The sequence below is a fragment of the Felis catus genome, chromosome C2, assembly GCF_018350175.1.
Source record: "Felis catus isolate Fca126 chromosome C2, F.catus_Fca126_mat1.0, whole genome shotgun sequence".
In the NCBI taxonomy this organism is placed as follows: domain Eukaryota; kingdom Metazoa; phylum Chordata; class Mammalia; order Carnivora; family Felidae; genus Felis; species Felis catus.
In genome coordinates, this window is record NC_058376.1 from 96912834 (window position 1) to 96930713 (window position 17880).

At 37.5% G+C, this 17880-nt stretch overlaps 1 protein-coding gene and 1 long non-coding RNA gene across 2 annotated transcripts in view; one reads left to right on the forward strand and one right to left on the reverse strand.

The window, feature by feature from the left end:
* LOC109499785 (multiple epidermal growth factor-like domains protein 6) overlaps positions 1 to 10498 on the reverse strand; it is a 76394-nt gene extending 65896 nt beyond the window's left edge. The window contains exon 1 of the mRNA XM_023260418.2: positions 10492 to 10498. The gene's annotated coding sequence lies outside the window, so the exon portion shown is untranslated. The remainder of the gene's footprint in view (positions 1 to 10491) is intronic.
* Positions 905 to 5374, forward strand: LOC109491400. The gene is made up of 2 exons (XR_002144713.2): positions 905 to 1080; positions 5285 to 5374. It is a non-coding gene; the product is annotated as an uncharacterized LOC109491400 (long non-coding RNA).
* Positions 10499 to 17880: the final 7382 nt, after the last annotated feature.

Genomic DNA, 17880 nt, shown 5'->3' on the forward strand with positions numbered 1-17880 from the left:
CCACCTTTGCATTTAGGAAAACATAGCCTTAGTTCTGTCTTTGAGGAGTTATTTACAGTAATTCAATTCCCTTTCCAAAACCTCTGACATGTTTTTTCCTCCTCCATTACAAATGTCCAAGGGACTCATCAAGATCCTTCAAGTAACCTCCAAGCTCCAGGTAACTGCATTGTATGCCTACAGAGGCTTTGTTCTCAAAAGCTGAGTGGAGAAAACAAAATAAGCCACTTGACTTTCTGCTAGATGGAAATTATTAGTATCTGCTAATATCTGCTATTATTAGAAGAGGTAATTTAAAGTAGTGGTTATAGTGCCACCATGCGGGGTAATCCTTGTCCTTGTTGCCAGGAACAGATTTACCCCTGGAAGCAGAACAGATTTATTAACAGGACTCCTTTTCACTGTTAATATTGTCCCATTTGGATGATAAATTACGTGATCCCTCTCTCATCCTTCCTGTGGCTTAGACCAACTAAATTGCAGGCCTCTTTCTCAGAGCTTTTGTCCTCCTTGATAGGACTCTTGTGAATTCCAGAGCACTCACTTCCATGCCTTACTCTTCCTGGTTCAGCATGGAGAACAGTGGTTCAGGGAACAGCTCAGGCATGATGGAATGCTTAAATATGACAACTGGACATATTAAGAAGCTATAACTGGAAATGTGCTTAGGGAAAAAGGAAAAGTGGAGTAACATCTTTGGCAATCCAGTATCTACTCAGGGTGCGTTATGCATTAAAATGTGTCCTTCATAATTCTTATGTTGAAGCCCTTACACTCAGTACTTCAGAATGTGTACTTACTTGGAAATTATGTTGTTGCCAATGCAATTAGTTAAGATGAGGTCATAATGGAGTGGGATGGGTCTCTAACCTGATATGACTGGTGTCCTTATAGGTAGGTAAAATGCGTGCACAGAGACACTCACACAGGGAGAATGCCATGTGAAGACTGGAGTTAAAATGGTCACTAGCCAAGGAACTATGGGAAGCTTAGAGAGGTCTGGAACTGATCCTTCCCTAGCACTTTCAAAGAGATCATGGCCTGCCAACACCCTGATGCCAGACTGCTAGCTCCAGAACTGTGAGGCAATAAATTTCTGTTGTTTAGAGCACTTAGTTTGTGGTAATTTATCATGATAGATTTAGAAAACTAATAGAGGGTTGCACAATGAAGGTTCTGAGGGTCAGGTAAGTGACATTAATAAATGAAGCCTTGAATCTAAGCAATAAGGATCCTGAAGAACTAGAATGTGTATGTTCTTCCTAAAGGTGGTCACTTTCAAGATGGTAACCACCATCACTACCACCACCATCTGCTCTTTGACTTTTTGACCAGATGGATTATGATTGAAATGTTTTTGCCTAAACATGTGATATTACCTTATAAAATATTCAAGTTATTACTAAAAATGGGGTGTGTCCTGTTACCCTAGAGGAACAAAAATAGAAGTGATGCTATCTTTGTTTCTAGATGGGTCTCCTTCTCCTGGTGTGTTCTAGGAGGTATGTCATGTTCTAGACCATACCATCCACACCTGCATTGTTCACATGTACCCATGCCTTTTCCCCTTTCCTTCTGTTTTGCTTGTCCAAGTCTAACCTTTCCTCATGACCCAGGTTCAGTTTTCTATGGTGACTTCTCTGGCTCTTATTAGAATATTCACAATTTACTCTCTGTCTTCAATGGGCATACCTTTCATAAAGTAGGTAAGATCCATGAACATTCAACTAAAAATATAATGTAAGACCCCAAAAGGTCTCTGTTATTAAAAAAAACAGGTCACAGTATTACTGAGGTCCACTGAGGAAGGATTTCCAGAGAAGGGCGTGTGAAATGGGCAGAAGAAGAGGGTAGAGACTGCTGTGGGCTCACAAGTGTTTGCACACCGTTTCAAGATGGGGTGGTGGGCAACCAGTGCTGACCCACTGGGAGAAACTCTAAAAGTTACTGATGGCTGGCTGAAGTATTTACTGGTGATTGTGTTTTCTTGCAGCTTTTGCAAAACATGGTTGATGGCCAAAATGCAAAATGAATAGCCTGTTTTAGAAATTTTATGGAATAATCATTGCTTTGTATTAGAACACAGAAATAAAAGAAACTAGCACTGGGCCTTTGATATTCAATCCCCAGAAAGTGTCAAATGTCCATTTAATTAAAAAAAAAACTTTTTGTTAATATTTATTTATTTTTGAGAGAGAGAGTGTGTGTGTGTGAGCAGGGGAGGGGCAGAGGGAGAGGGGGACACAGAATCTGAAGCAGACTCCAGGCTCCAAGCTGTCAGCACAGAGCCTGATGTGGGGCTAGAACTCACGGACTGTGAGAGCATGACCTGAGCTGAAGTCAGATGCTTCACCAACTGAGCCACCCAGATGTTCCTCAAATGTTCATTTAAATGAACTAGTTAAATCCTCTCAGGGTAAGCACTAACTAGAAAAAAAAGTGTAAATAATTCACAAATATTTTTCTTTCATTCATCAAAATCTAGATTCTATAATGTCAGGAGGCTAAATAAAGACTAGAACATAAACCATCATATATATGATATGACTATATAAAATGTTATGTTTTTTACTCTCTTTCTCTAACATATTGTTGGTACTTTTTTGAGCCTTTTTGCTTCATGTGGAGTACAAATTATTGCCCATGACTTACTCAGATGAAAAAAACCTCCCATAGGGCCCTGGCTCACACATAAGGCACCATACACCCTGTGGCAATGGTCATTGTTGGCACAGTTATATTTCTTTTTGTAGTTCTTCCCAAAGGATCATTTTTGGGCATCCTGGAGGGTTGGAAGGACAAACAAAGCGAACACTACCCACATGCAAAACTCGCAATGCTGCTGTTACGTGAAATAAGGGGATTGTAGAAAGGAAGATGTTTGCACTGTAATTGGACTGAAGCTAGAGAGATTTTTCATAAACTCCAAATATGATTCCAAATCCTCTGTCTAAAATTTGGGGTGCCTGCGTGGCTCCGTCAGTTAAGCATCCGACCCTTGATTTCAGCTCACGGTTTTGTGAGTTTGAGCCCTGTGTCTGCGGGGCCAGTGGGGAGCCTGCTTGGGATTTGCTGTCTCCCTCGCTCTCTGTCCCTCCCCGACTCATGCTATCTCCGTCTCTCTCAAAATAAATAAATGAACTTTAAACAATTTTTTTAATTAAAAAATAAAATAAAATTCTACAGTGACTTGCCATTGCTGTCAGATTAAGAACTCCAAACTTAATGAGACCTATGAGCCCAGGCACCAGCTGACTTCCTGTTGCATTAATGTCTCCCTAGTTGTAGTTTGCTCCACCAGCTGACCTTTTTGGGCTCCTCTGGTGAACCTCATTCATTCCCACTTCAGAGTCTGGCAGCAGGAGATGCCGTCAGTGTGGAATGCTCTTCCTTCACTCTTTGTCCTGTTTCATGTCTGCTTGCTTTTCTGCCTTCAGCTTCAGTGTTACTTCTCCCTGGCCCACACAGTCTGCATTGTCCTCCCGGTCTGACCGCCAAGCACACGTTAATATTTAATTGGCAATACCTACCAATATTTGTAACTTATGTCTGCTCTGAATACGACTGTAAGTTCCACATGGAGCGACCAGAGTTTTTTTTTAGTTTTTATATATTTTTTATTACCATATCACAATGCCTGGCAGATTGCCCTGCTACCATTTCACGTATACCTTTTGAGTAAGTGAATAAACATTGCTCAGGGGGTGCAAATAACTGGGACGCCAACAGGGGTCTTCCTACGTTTCTCAGAGGGGGAAGTAAACTTGGTTTCCGTGGCTCCAGTTCTGTGATCTGTGAGCATCTAATAAACTCCCCAGGATTTCTGGCAGTCCCCAACGACTTATATCTTCATCAACTCTCTGCATTCGGCTCTTGGGCTTGTACAAGTAGTTTCCTTTTTGTCTTTTATCTGCTTATGCTGAAAATGTGGCCTCTTCACTGGTTTCCATGTAAAATCCACACACAGGTATTTTGTGAGTTCTTCATCCATCATTTCTCCTCTTTTTGTCCTCACACCCTCCTTTCCTTTTCTTCTCTGATTTTCATCTCTCTTCCTCCCTGGTTTGCCCAAAGAGCTCCACTTCTTTTTCTTCATTTTCTTATGCAGAGCAAATAAATTCCCCCTAGCTCCTAGGTCCAAACCTACACACACAAACTCAACTTTTTGCTCAGGAGAACAAGAAGGTTTTCTCTGTATCAAGATTTATCCTGCTTAGATATACATGGCATCATTCAAAGCAACTGTACTCTTATATATGTAGATACAGCTTTTTTTTCTTCTTCAGAAAAGACCACCTTGAAAAATACAGATGTGATTTTCATTTAGCTCATTTCCTATTAGAAACCTCAAGAACTTAAGGAGTGGTGTCATGTGACCAGCACCAGTCATTCCTTCCATTTTCCCAGGCTTTCCCAGGAGCTCCTGGGGGGCACCAGCACTGCCCAGTCAGAGGATCACAAGTGTCTCCATTCTGACAATCACAGATGCTGCCACATGCTTTCCCATGGGTCTTTGGGGAACCAAATATGAAGACAGTTGGAGAAGGTGAATAAGCAGTGTAATATACTCATGACAGAGTGGAGGAAAAAACAAACAAACAAAAACAAACCTGTCTTTCTATTAGAATGGATACCAGGTAATTAAAATCTCTGGTTTACAGACCAAGAAAGAGTCACTGGCATGCTTCTAGGTTGGATGGCATAATCACTCCTGAGAGGGATTACTGATGAAGCTAGTTAGAGTCAGGGTCACTGAAGAACTGATAACAAGGTTCACATGCAAAATTTACCTTATTCCTTCAACTCTCACACTCACATTTTCCCAGCTACCTAGACATCTGTGTGTATAACTGTCACCAACCCTAATGAGAAATACATGGAAACTTCCAGTTTGAAAACTGGGAAGAAAATGTAGGGGAAAAAAAATGGCATGTATTTTTAGTAGGAATGAATGCAACTAAGACGGTCTTGAAGGTGCCAAGGTATTTTGCATGGTCAAAGACTGATGAAGCCAAGCAAACAACTGTTTTCTTTGGCTTGTTTGTTTTTTGGGAAGAGTTTAGTATTCCATTAAAAAATAAATTGGGAAAAATGCGACTAGAAGTTTAACTTGACTAAATACAGCTGTTGAGATGATTCCAGTAACCATTTTTCATTGGCATTTTATCATAGCTGGCTAAATATTATAAAATTACATTTATATCACCTCTATTTGTCCACCTACACAATTCCAGATGTCAATATGGAAACTTGGCTTCTTATTCATTTTTTCTCTCCTTTTCAGCTTGAAGATATTATGCAAAGGAGAAGGAAAGGGAAGAGAAGAACAAAAGGGATAGGAAATAAAGAAAATGGCAACATTGGTTAAAACTGACATTGTAGTAAGTTTTTTTTTTTAATTCTTACAGCAACTATAGAGGAGTCATTTTTAAAAAATAAACCTGGAAAATGAAGCTAAGGAAGTTTATTTTATTTTATTTTTGAGAGAGACAGAGGGAGACAGAGAGTGAGCAAGAGAGGGGCAGAGGGAGAGTGAGAGAGAATCTTAAGCAGGCTCCACTCAGCATGGATCCAGATGTGGGGCTTGATCCCATAACCCTGGAATCATGACCTGAACCGAAATGAAGAGTCGTATAGTCAGCAGACTGAGCCACCCCCACACCCTGAAGCTAGTGAAGTTTAAATAGCTTGCGCAGTATATGGATTATAGAAATTCGTCAACACTGGCAAACCAACACCATAAACTTACATTCCCCCATGAAGTAGAATATGATATTACATAGTACAAGGATTTGCTAAATACTTCATAAGCATCAAACAGAGCAATTATCCTGGAAAAGAAAATTGTAAAACAAACGTCCCACACCATAGCTGGATGATTTGGAAGAAGTCATGAATCCTCTCTTCCATATATAGTCCACTCATTTGTCATATGGAAATCTTCCTACCCTCCCTTTCGAGTGGATGGAGTCTCACAATAACAAATGAGTCAACTTGAAATCTCTTCAAAAGAAATGGAGTTTTAATATGTGCTATTAAAATTAATATCTGATGATCTTTAAATTGTTTCACTATAATTACTTGGAGGAATTTCTAAGACCTCAAAGTAAATATTTTCATTATAGACCAATAGATATTGGGCTAGAAAATCTACTCATTGGGAACACTAACCTTGCAGATCTCTGCAGAATGTTCTATTTTAATGTTCATTGCTACATCTGAAGAGCTGGTAATTTAAAAATATGGGTAATGAATGTTTAGTCCCTTCTATTTATTGAGGTTTATAGGGATGTTTTTTAAAAAAAGAATTTAATGTTTATTTATTTTTGAGAGAGAGAGAGAGAGACAGAGTGCGCATGGGAGAGGGGCAGAGAGAGAGAGGGAGACACAGAATCCAAAGCACGTTCCAGCCCTCTGCGGGGCTCAAAGCCTCAAGCCCTGAGATGGACACTCAACCAACTGAGCCACTTAGGTGCCCAACGTTTATAGGGAATTTTAGGAAAATGTTTTTACTCCTCCCTTTTGTTAAACAATTAGTGAATTAGTGGGCACTTACTTTTTTTTTTTTTTTCGATTGTTCTGTTTTTGTAAAAAAGAAAAACAAAAGAAACGCAAAGATTTTATAAGCTTCTGCTTCAGGAAGAGACTCCCCTTTGCAGGACCATGCAAACACTTAAGAGATCCTCAGAGTTTTCCAAAGCTAAAGAAGAGATCATCTTCTCTTCATTTCATCAACAAGCTCACTTTTAACATTTCTCTATTAATTTTGTATCAGAGATGTTTTATTCTGAAGTATTTGCGATAGATTTTTAGTTTCATTTCTCATGCTGCCATGTTAGGGATGAAGGGTTTGGAAGATACGCATTTACCAATGAAACTTATGTAAGGGAAGTATTTACTTCCTAATAGTCATACAACATTTATTTGATCCCAATTGTATACAGTTGAGTCTGTCAAGTTGCAGGTCAATATAGTGGGGTCTCTCAACACCAAGTCGTAGTCATTTGTCCATTCATGCACTGAGTGCCTTTACTTTGGAGAAACATGAATAGGACCTGATTGATGAGCTCTCAGTCTAGTAAGGGAGACAGAACAGAAGATGGCTACCTCTAATTCAGAGAGACAGAATGACTTGAAATCCATCAAAGACGTAAATAGTTGTGGCTCGACTGGAGCCATCAAATAAAGCTTCGTGCAATAAGCAGCAAGAGCCAAAGACGGCAGTTCAGCAAAAGGCACAAAGCTGATAAAAGCAGTAAGTAGCAAGTGGTTTAGTTTGCTGGAAATGATAAGCTGAGCAAAAAGCTGTGATTAGGATAAAAAGAAAAAAAGGATTTATGAGGGTCTGATTGTAGATGGTTGTCAGTACTAGATCAGAAGCGTGTGCCTACGTATCAGGAAATGGATGCCCTTAAAGTTTTTCTGAGCAGCAGAGAAACACGATCAGAGGCACACTTAAGGAAGATCCTCAACGCTGTAACTAGTAATTTTGGGTAAACTACTTCCTATGTTCTGACTCGAGTTTTGCATCTGTCTCACAACCAATATTAGTCATTTTTCTTCCCATATGCAAGGGGCTCAAAAGAAAATATGCTGATATCATTTTCCAAGCTAATCACAAAAACTAAGAAAACCCTTTCATTAAATATTTATAAGGTAAATTTAAAAAGAGGAAGAGGAAACAGTCAATATATTTTGGTTTTAGTACTGGGCAGTTTTCTCTCCTGCAAGCATACCTCCATTTAAAATGTAAAAGAAAAGATTTGTTAGCGGTATCGTTTTTTCCAATCTTTGATATTTTCTCATGAGACACATAAAAAAAGTGTTATTGGCTATATTTACATCTTATGTAAAGAAAGAAAAGAAAAACAAATAAACAAAAAGAAGAAGCCATAAAGCAGTTCCATTAATTGCACTTTGTAACATGAATTCTTTCTTCCTTCACTGGGAATAGCTTGCCGGGGCCTAATGATTTATTTAAATGGAGGGATTTTTATAGGCCTAGAATATTAGGATCCTTTATTAACTTTTATGTTCTGGGGATAAACAAGAGACAGCACATCAAGTTTCCCAGGTAACACAAAATCTCCCCACCTAATCACATGTTCAGTGCAAAACCTCAGCATTTCTTTATGCACAGCAAATAAATTGGTTTGTCACCATACCAATTGTTTACTTTGTTAAAACGTTTTAGGGAGAACACATGTAAAAGAGAACTCATCACAGTAATTTACCAGCAGTAAAGGACAACTCATTACCCTTCTACCAGTACTCCGGGGTATGACTTACTGTCATTGCAAAGCGTGTCTCCCCAGCCAGCTGGGCAAGAGCACTCACTCCTCCCTTCTGGGCATCTGCCTCCATTCAGACAGTCCTCACAGCTCACAGGGCAATTGTGTCTGAAGGTGGGATCTAGGCTGATAGAACTATGACCCCATCTCAGCTGGCCCATACTGTCTACATCACTGAAAATGGAAATGAAACCCTTCATTTCTCAAAGAAAGAAAGAAAGAAAGAAAGAAAGAAAGAAAGAAAAGAAAAAGAAAAAGAAAAAATGAAAAGAAAAGATCTTCGAGCATGTTTCCTAAACAGTCTCAGGAAAAGACAATAGCAATAAAACCTTTTAAAAGAGAACTTTAAATATAGACCCTAAAGACTATTGAGAATGTTTAAGAAAGCAAAAAAGTAAAAAGAAATTGCCATTGATTCCTGAACATGAAAATTATGTTTCTGGCACTTTGGTGTTACTCCTTCTAGGTTGTTTTAATACAAAATTGTTGTTTTTTCTTCCGGTAATATTTTTGAAATTTTTTACTGAGATTTAATATACATGCAGAGAAGTCCATAAAACTCAAGTTCATACTCGAGTTCATACTTTTTTCTCCACAATGTAAATAAATAACCCCTTGTAATTGGCACCCAGTTCAAGATACAGATAACTACCAGTACCACAAAAACTCGAAGGTAATTTGATGATTTCTTAATCATTAGCCTCACAAATTGAGCATTATTCTGATCTATCACCACAGATTATTTTTTCTTATTTTAGAACTTCATATAAATGAATTTTACAAAAAGTATGTATTCTTTGGTATCAAGCTTCTTTCCCTCAGAATGTTTGTGAAACACCCATATTGTGTGCACTCTAGTTTGTTTGTTTTGTTTTTTTTTTTCATTTCTTTTTTTAGATTTTTTTAAGTTAATTTATTTATTTTTGAGAAAGACAGAGACAGTGTGAGCAGGGGAGGGGCAGAGAGAGAGAGAGAGGGAGAGAGAGAATCCCAAATAGTCTTTACGCTGTCAGTACAGAGCCTGATGTGGGGCTCAAACTCCCGAAACCATGAGATCATGACCTGAGCTGAAACCAAGAATTAGATGCTTAACCCACTGAGCCACTCAGGTGCCCTGCTAGTTTATTTCTTAATGGCTGTGTAGGTTCCTATTGTGTAAATGTAACATAATGTGATTTTTCCATTCTACTCCTCGGGGAAATTATCTTAATTTGAATAAGAATGGAGAGACTCGATTTCAGTTGTTTTCAGGACTATTCCATTTCGAATTTTGCTCCTGTTTCTAGGTGGGGTCTTTCAGACTTTCTAGTTGAAAGTCTGTCAGGTTTAGTAAGGTCTCTATTCTATCTCTTCTGACTTTGAGAAGCCAAAGTATCAGGAGTTTATGTAAGAAATATCAAAGCATTTCCATTTTTATGCAGACACATTTATAGATATTATTATTATGACTGACCATATCATAAATGTGTCTCTGCCATTTCAACCAACTCTTTCTACAGCAATCTCCAAGCTTTGATAGTATTAAAATACCACGAATAGGATGAGAACAAAAAGAGCAGTTCTGTTTTACAAAGAAAAGAAAAAAAAAGAGGCAGCAGACTGGCTGCAAACTGTTACTCTTGAAAGAGGGTATGCTAATTTATTTTGATCAGAAGTGATTTGATGCTTCAGTTCTGTTGCGTGGATGTATAAGAGAAACTGCTCACATTTTAAAAGATATTTTTCTTGGTCCACTTGAGCATAATGAACAATTGTTTTTTGGCATTTTAAAATGTAGAAAGAATCTAGATTTTAAGGCTATTTGAGGTAAATTTCAACTATGTAATAGTGACTTCTAGTGGAGCTGTAATAGTTACAAGAACCAGAAGGTCCCAGTACAACCCTTCTCCCCGTTAGGCTAATATAAAGATAGTTTTCAGCTCCATTTCACTGTCTTGCACTTCAACATCCCCCCCACACCCTGTACTTCCACTCCTACACACACCTACATAACAACCGTTATTGTGAAAAAGGAAGAAAGACAAAAGATGTAGAATTTGACAGGAAGCAGTGAAGATGTAATTTGGGCCCCACATTTCTTGCTACCATCATGTTAAAAGACTCAAAGGCATTAAATATCGACAATGAAATGACAAAGAAGAGAATTTACGTGAAATACCAAAAAACAAAGAGGTGAGTATAATTAAATTCTTTCACTCACCAATTTTATGCAGAGCAGTCAGTTCTCAAATATGCGTTTCCTGTCCTCCTCATCTTCATCTGCATAGGCGGTAGGCAGAGCGGTAGCAACATCAGGAAGCAGTTGAGGTGGACTCTTGAATAGAAGGCCTGGAAACCTTACAACTTCCAATTCCTCTTCTTCTTCCTCCGGCTTGTCAGCATCTAAAGCTAAGGCCACACAGAAAAATGCCTGGGTACAACATGCTGTTTAAAAGAAGGAAAAACTGAGCAATGGTTGATGAGAGAAATGACAGAGTTTGAATCAGACAGCCAGGGCAGGGGGTGACTGGAAGGTGCATCTCTTTGAGAAGGCCCTTTCAAAAAGCCTTTTGTAAATGCAGGTGAGAAGCAGCAAGCACGAAGTTGAAACCGCAGGGGACTGAACCGAAGGAAAAGGAAGAGCTCAGTCTGGGAAGAGGGAAAGGGGAGGGCAGGTTGAGTTAAGGGTCACGTGGTCTCTGTTTCTCTCCAAGAACAAGATGAGGGTGGAAGTATTTAGAAGAGAAACAATAAAATTCTTCACAGTGACTTACAGATGCAAGTTTTCCCATCACTTCCAATTCTGGAGCCTTCCACACGGGTATAGTTGTATGCTCCCACAGAGTTCATACACAGCTGGTCACAGACTCTACTGGCATCCAGACACTCATCCACACCTAGGAAAATTTAAACAATGTTGTTTTTAGGTGTTGAGAGATAAGATAGACATTATGAACTCATGGGCATCACTGTGTTCCCCTTGTGACCTTTATTAGTCAGTAACAAGGTTTGTCCATGTAGAAAGCATAACTCCCAAACTCTTCTCAAGTATACCGTGCCAATTATTTTTCTTCCACTCATTTCCAAGTTTACTGTAGTTCATCTACACAGACAAGTTCTTCCTGAAACCTTGATCACAAGATTTTGATGAAGAATATACAACTTAAAAGACATTCAATGGTCTCAGGCTGTGCGCCACTTCTGCAGAACGTTCATCATTCTCGAATTATTCAGTATCTATGGTGAAGAATTTATTCCACATGTAATTCTGTACAAGGCTTGTGGACAATTTTAGAGATGGAAGGCCTTGATCTCATGACTTACTAGTGGTGTATGTCCACATATGAGCCCAGACTTTGGTCAATGTGTTTATGATACTAAAAGTTCACTTATAAAGCTGAGTTTCTAAGTTTTGCTTCAGATTTTGGATACCTTTCCCATTTGGATGTGTGTACCCAAGTATGTACATTCACGCCATACAATCATCTCTTGGCTCACTCTACTTAAAAGCAGATGGTACGTGAAATTCAATTTTTTTTTTTGGCCTTGTTAATTGGATGGAATGTGGTAAATGGTAATATACTCTACTGTGTTTAGAATATAGATACAGTTTTATATTCTTTGCTGTTATCTACACTGCAAGCCTAAGGAGCTTGGCTACCCATATGAAGAAACATACCTATCATCCTCAAAAGAATGTAGGGGAAGTTGTTTAAGCAAAGAAACACTATTCTCTCTAAAACGTTAAAACCTTCTCACGTAATTGTACTGTTATTAAAATAGATATCCATCCTCTAATCTTTGCTTCTATTTAAAAATTATGGATCAAAATAATGGTAATAATGATCATAAATGAAAAAAGTTTATATATTTAAGATAAGCTTTAAGAAATAAATTACACCAATGACTTACAAGAGCCATTTTTAGTAGTATAAAGAGGTGAATTAATCCTACTCACTAAATTCGCACTTTCCTATGATATTTAAACATATATATCATAAAACTGTTTTTAACAAATAAATCGGAAGATTATAAAATGACTCATCTGAAAGCTTGCATTAGGTAGATTAATTTCGGTTATGTAAAGGAATGTGGTAAAAATCTGAACTGTGGCTCATGAACTGGCAATCCTTCTGCTTTGACTCTTAATTAAAATGACTTTGAGCAACCAACTTTAATTCCCATCAAGCTTGCCATGAGTGATTCTTATGGCAGTGTGCTATGGCCTCCCTGAATATCTCTCTTGCCTATGTATATTAAATTAGGGAAAAGGGATTATGGGCCAATGAATATTATACTAATAATAGCTACTTTTAGCAGAGTGATTTCTTGATGTCAATCACTGTACTAGGCACTTTACATTTATTACTTTACTTAATTTACCCACTAATCCTATTATTGTCTTCACTTTACTGATGAGGATCTGAGGCTCATAGCAGTTAGGGTCACCCAAGTTCATACAATAGTGAATGGTAGAAGCACATACAAATCCAAGTCCCTTTAGTGTCAAAACCTTCCCTTTCCTCCCCTAACCCTCAGCCTCAGATGTTAATCCTGCACTGATTGCCACATCACATAATGATTTCATGTTCGATCTCAGGAATTTACCATCACATCCACAACCATCAGAAGTGATTCGAAAGCCTTCCTGACAACTGAATTCATAGCTTCCTAAATAGTTGAGGCAGAGTTGGGCACAGCAGGCTTCTCAACTCTCACATTCATCGAGGTCTGAAGGAGAAAAAGACATTTATGTTATTTAAGAGACCGGAATTGAACCAACCCATAGAAGTCGGTTAACTTCCAAGTTACAACTGTTTTACTGATCATTTTCTGTTTCTCAAGCTACACAGTACAAACATCAAAGAAACTATAACACAAAAGGAATGAGGCCCACATTTGGGTTTGTTTCTTAAATGCTTCTCCTATGCTTGTAAAGCATGTAAATCATCTCCAAGTGCATTGATAAGCACAGGAAAAGAGATATCTGCTATTTTCCCAGTTTAAACAGCAATATGACTGAATAAACAGAGATCAGAGGACAACAACAACAACAACAACAACAACAACAGCCAGGCTTGAAAAGAGACAAAAAATTCCACTTCGTGAACATTTTGTAGCTACAAAGAGGAGGTAGTCTTAGCCTCCATAATGTGTTTGTTCTTCCAGAACTTCAGATGAAAGAACAATCCCAAGTAAATGGAATTCATGTGACTGGAAAGAGAAGTGGTAACTGCAATTGAGAGAGAGGGCAGAAAATCATTTTAAATATTATGTTTCTAAATGACAGAATATTTCAGGGCATTTGCTTGAACTATTTGATGATGCTTTGACTGGATGGATGAGTGGGATCTAGGGGGTTTTATCACCATTGGTGACACCATTACCTTGGCATGTCCTATCAGATAAACTGTTTTTAAAATAATTGTCTTTAAGTCTCCTTCAACACTATTATTCTAAAAGTTTACCATCTTGAATGTTGCTTCCTAAGACATAATTGCCTTGAGGAAAATAAACATGCACCAGAAGATGTCCAATCAAAAGCTTTCAGCTGCAAAATAATCTATTTGACCTGAGTTTTGAGGTGATCATTTCTAGCATAATTGGCTGAGGAGTGGTGACAGACTCTTCACCCACTATTTCCTTAGGCTACACAGCTGGGAATTGGGTGGTCAGGGTTTTTGGCTATCTGCCCTTGGTTCAGTTTGACCCCCTCTGTTTGTTCAGCTGTTAAGTTGGGTGGCCTTCAGTGCTGACTTTACTGAATTTCATTGTTCCATAACTCCATGAGCAGTCACAGATATAAAAGGTCAGTGTCTCAATTAACCTTGGAAAGGGTACCAATGTAAGAAATGTAGATAAGAAAAAAGAAAGAAAAAAAGTACAATCAATCAGCCAAGGTGAAGGGTCACCATAAAATATCTAAATGAGGGTCATTTGGACACAAAACGTTCTTCCTCTTGCAAAATGTCACAAGCAGTGCTGCTCACAAAGTTCCTCGTGATATTTTTGCCTTTTTTATATTAAACCTTCTTTTGCCCTTTGGATTAAAAAGCATGAATATAGGGGACCAAAACTTTTTTTATTGCTTTTTTAAAATGTTTACTTATTTATTTTGAGAGAGAGAGAGAGAGAGAGCAAGCAAGCATGACTGGGGGAAGGGTGTTGGGTAGGGGGGATCCCAAGCAAGCTTGGTGGTCTCAGCACAGAGCCCAGTGTGGAACTTGATCCCACGAACCATGAGATCATGACCTGAGACAAAACCACAAGTCAGACGTTTAACCGAATGAGCCACCCAGGTGCCACCCCCCCAATACTTTTTATAAAACTCAGTTTCATTTCATCAAAAACATTATACTTTAGGTTTTTCTTTTTTTTAATTTTAAGATTTTTTTTCTTTTTTTTTAAGTCTTCTCAGATACCACCAGAGCCTCTAAACATACAGGTCTCAGGATTCCCTGTTCTCAACTAGCACAGAGCACAATTGCATCACATAATTGGAAAATTAGTTCCTCCATCTGACTATCACTTTATGATCCATTTTGGATTTTTCTTCTATTATCATTCCTCTGGGTCTATTTCTAGCATGTCTCATCTGTAACATCCTCAGTCTGGAACTCACCTGAACATCCTTTCTGCCTCATAAGCCTTTCTTAAAATGCCCTGTCTCTTCAACTTTTGCGTCACCTGTTCCCCAAATTTCTATATATTTTTTTCTGATCTTATTTGGTGAGATTGTTGCTTGCTTGTTTTTCCCTTTTAATTTTCCTCATCTCTATTTTTTCTGACATAAGCCAATATGCCAAATGTTGCAGTGTTACAGAGAAATTCACCTGTATATAAAATTGTAGCCCTAATAATAATAATAATAATAATAATAATAATAATAATAAGAGTATCAACAAGACAAATGTAGCAAGGCAAAATAATTTAACATTTCAGCTCTAATTTCAAAAAAGCATCCAAAGTAAACCATAAGGGATGCCTGGGTGGCTCAGTTGGTTATCTGACTCTCAATCTCAACTCAGGTCTTGATACTAAGGTTATGAGTTTGAGCCCCATGTTGGACTCCATTCTGGGCATGTAGCCTACTTAAAAAAACAACAGAAAAAGTAAACCATAAAAGAACTTGAGCTTTTATATTTGTTCCCCATATATGACCACTGAATAAAGCTCCAAAGGCAGAAATAAAAAAAAAATATTTCCTAACAATTACCAATTGTTAAATTTAGTGAACTTACTGCCTGTCAGGTACTAATATTTTGGATAGCCACTTAACACGTCTCTAAGTTTTAGGCCCAATAAAATTTGCATTTGGGTAAGACTGAACATTTGCAGATTAGATGACTGATTTTCACATTTATTTGTATATTCAAATATATTTTGAAAAGCTAATCTTAAAATAAGCTAAAAAATTATTTAGTTTCCTTTATGCATGAATGTTCTTATAAAGCATCCATGGCTTTAATCTGTTCTCAGGCAAATAAGCAAGGTATGTGTATGTATACTCCAAACAAATCATTGCCTTTACTCAAGTGAATATTTGGACTTAAGGAATGAGTATTATTTATTGTTGGAAGATGAAATAAACTTGAGCCATAAACAGTACAACCTCATGCTGACTGCTGAAATATTATAAATATGTACTTTTTCCACATTTTGACCCTGGCAGATGTTATTTTTTTTTTCTAGCTGTAAATAAGAGCTTCACTGAATTGTACTTTTCAAAGAATAAGGAAAGACACCAGATTGTAAGTTGCAGAGGTTTAGCAAAATTCCAGTTTCTCTTATCCAACAGTCAAAAGAGAAAGACAGGTAGAAAGGAAGGAAGGGAGGAGGGAAGGAACAAGGAAAGGGAGGGAAGGAGGGAGGAAAGAAGAAAGTCTTTTATATTTTCCAGAGATAAAAATGTTAGCAAGGTAGAAAAATATAAGCGTATTGGCAAGGGAAGTAATTGGTTTCATTAAGTTAACCACTGTAGACTGGGAAAAATGCAGAAAGCCATGTTGGATCAAGAAATATGTGTAATGACATTGTTTTGGTTAAATAATTTATGAAACCCGAATACTTCAAAATCCCTTTAAGTTCACTCTGTCATGTTATAGTGCCAAAATAAAAGATCCCAAATACTTTGACCTCTGTAATTCACCTCTTCTTTTATGATACTTCAATTTGTCTCTAACCACATTGAGTAGTATGAAATGGTCAAAGATTTTTTTTCAGATTCACATTATAATTTTTAAGAAAGGTGATATAAAGTATTCCAAAAGAGAACAAGCAAATAGGGTATTACAATTCCTGAATAATGGCAAATTGCTTGAGGGGCTTAGAGGTTCTCTCAGAACCAAAGCACATAGTAATACAGTTTGATGCTCACTATTCCTATTTTTAGTAGATATTCTTTTTTCTCAGAAGCTTTGGATTAAACATTTCATATGGAACAAGGTTAAGGTAGAGTTTATTCTTATTTTCCCATATGATCAAAGTCTAATAATATGTTGGAAAAATTATTCACTAAGAATGGGCTTGAGGTGGGATTTCCAAAGAATAGTATCTTTTAAAGTTTTCTTTTGGAATATAGCTACTTGCAATACCAAAGTTGCACATGCACCCAAATCATCACCAAGCTGAAAATCAATGGTTTAGTTTCTGCTTGAGGTGAAGCAGGGTGTATATGTTGTTTGAATCATAAATTACATTAAATGGTTAGATAGGCCCTGCAAGATTTTCTTGACATAAAACTATTAAGTCGATATATTTTGTTAAAATGTTTTAAATCTTTAATTTCAAAATAAATACCTAAATATAATGATGTCTTCTGCCAAGAAATCTTTCTTTTACATTTATCCAGTAGCCAGAGATACTATTCAATTCACTTCTCCTTGCATACTACAGCCACAAATATGTATTAGAGATGAAAGGGCTAGATGAATCCAGGGCAAATTCTGAAGATGGCATTTACCATACATTACCTATGCATGTTTTCTCATCTGAATCAAGCTGGTGTCCATGGTTACAGGAACAATGGGGGGCCCCCCCAAGTACATGCTCTCAGTGATGGGAACAACCACCATTGTTCTCTTTACAGCTATTGACAATTTCCAGTGCAATCCCTTTCCAAAACAAGCAAAAGAGAGTTATTAGCATAACAACAGGGAAACCTGAATATATGTTAATAATGGGTACACTCTGTTAGGAGGATGACAAACTTTATTGGAAATTTATCAACACTCTACACATATAAAACTGAGGGCTATTAGGCATTGTAAATGTCTATACCTTATCAAAAATAAACCTATAAATAATGTTAAACTGATGAAGTGATACAGAAAAGTAATGAGTCCACCAGTGGTTATTAAACACTCTTCTTAAAAGACAGTTACCTCTGGGAATTTTCAGTATTTTCAGGATATAAAAAATACGCACATTGAATCGATGATCAGAATGCAAGTAGGTTGTTTGCCAGTTGACGCATCTGTTCTCAAGCTAATGGTATGTTATTATCTGTCCTTTTTTAGAGGCTGTAAGTACATAAAAATAATGTTAAAAATAGCCTTACAAAAGTATGATCACAAAACCAATGAATGAGCTGATCATACGTAGTAACTAG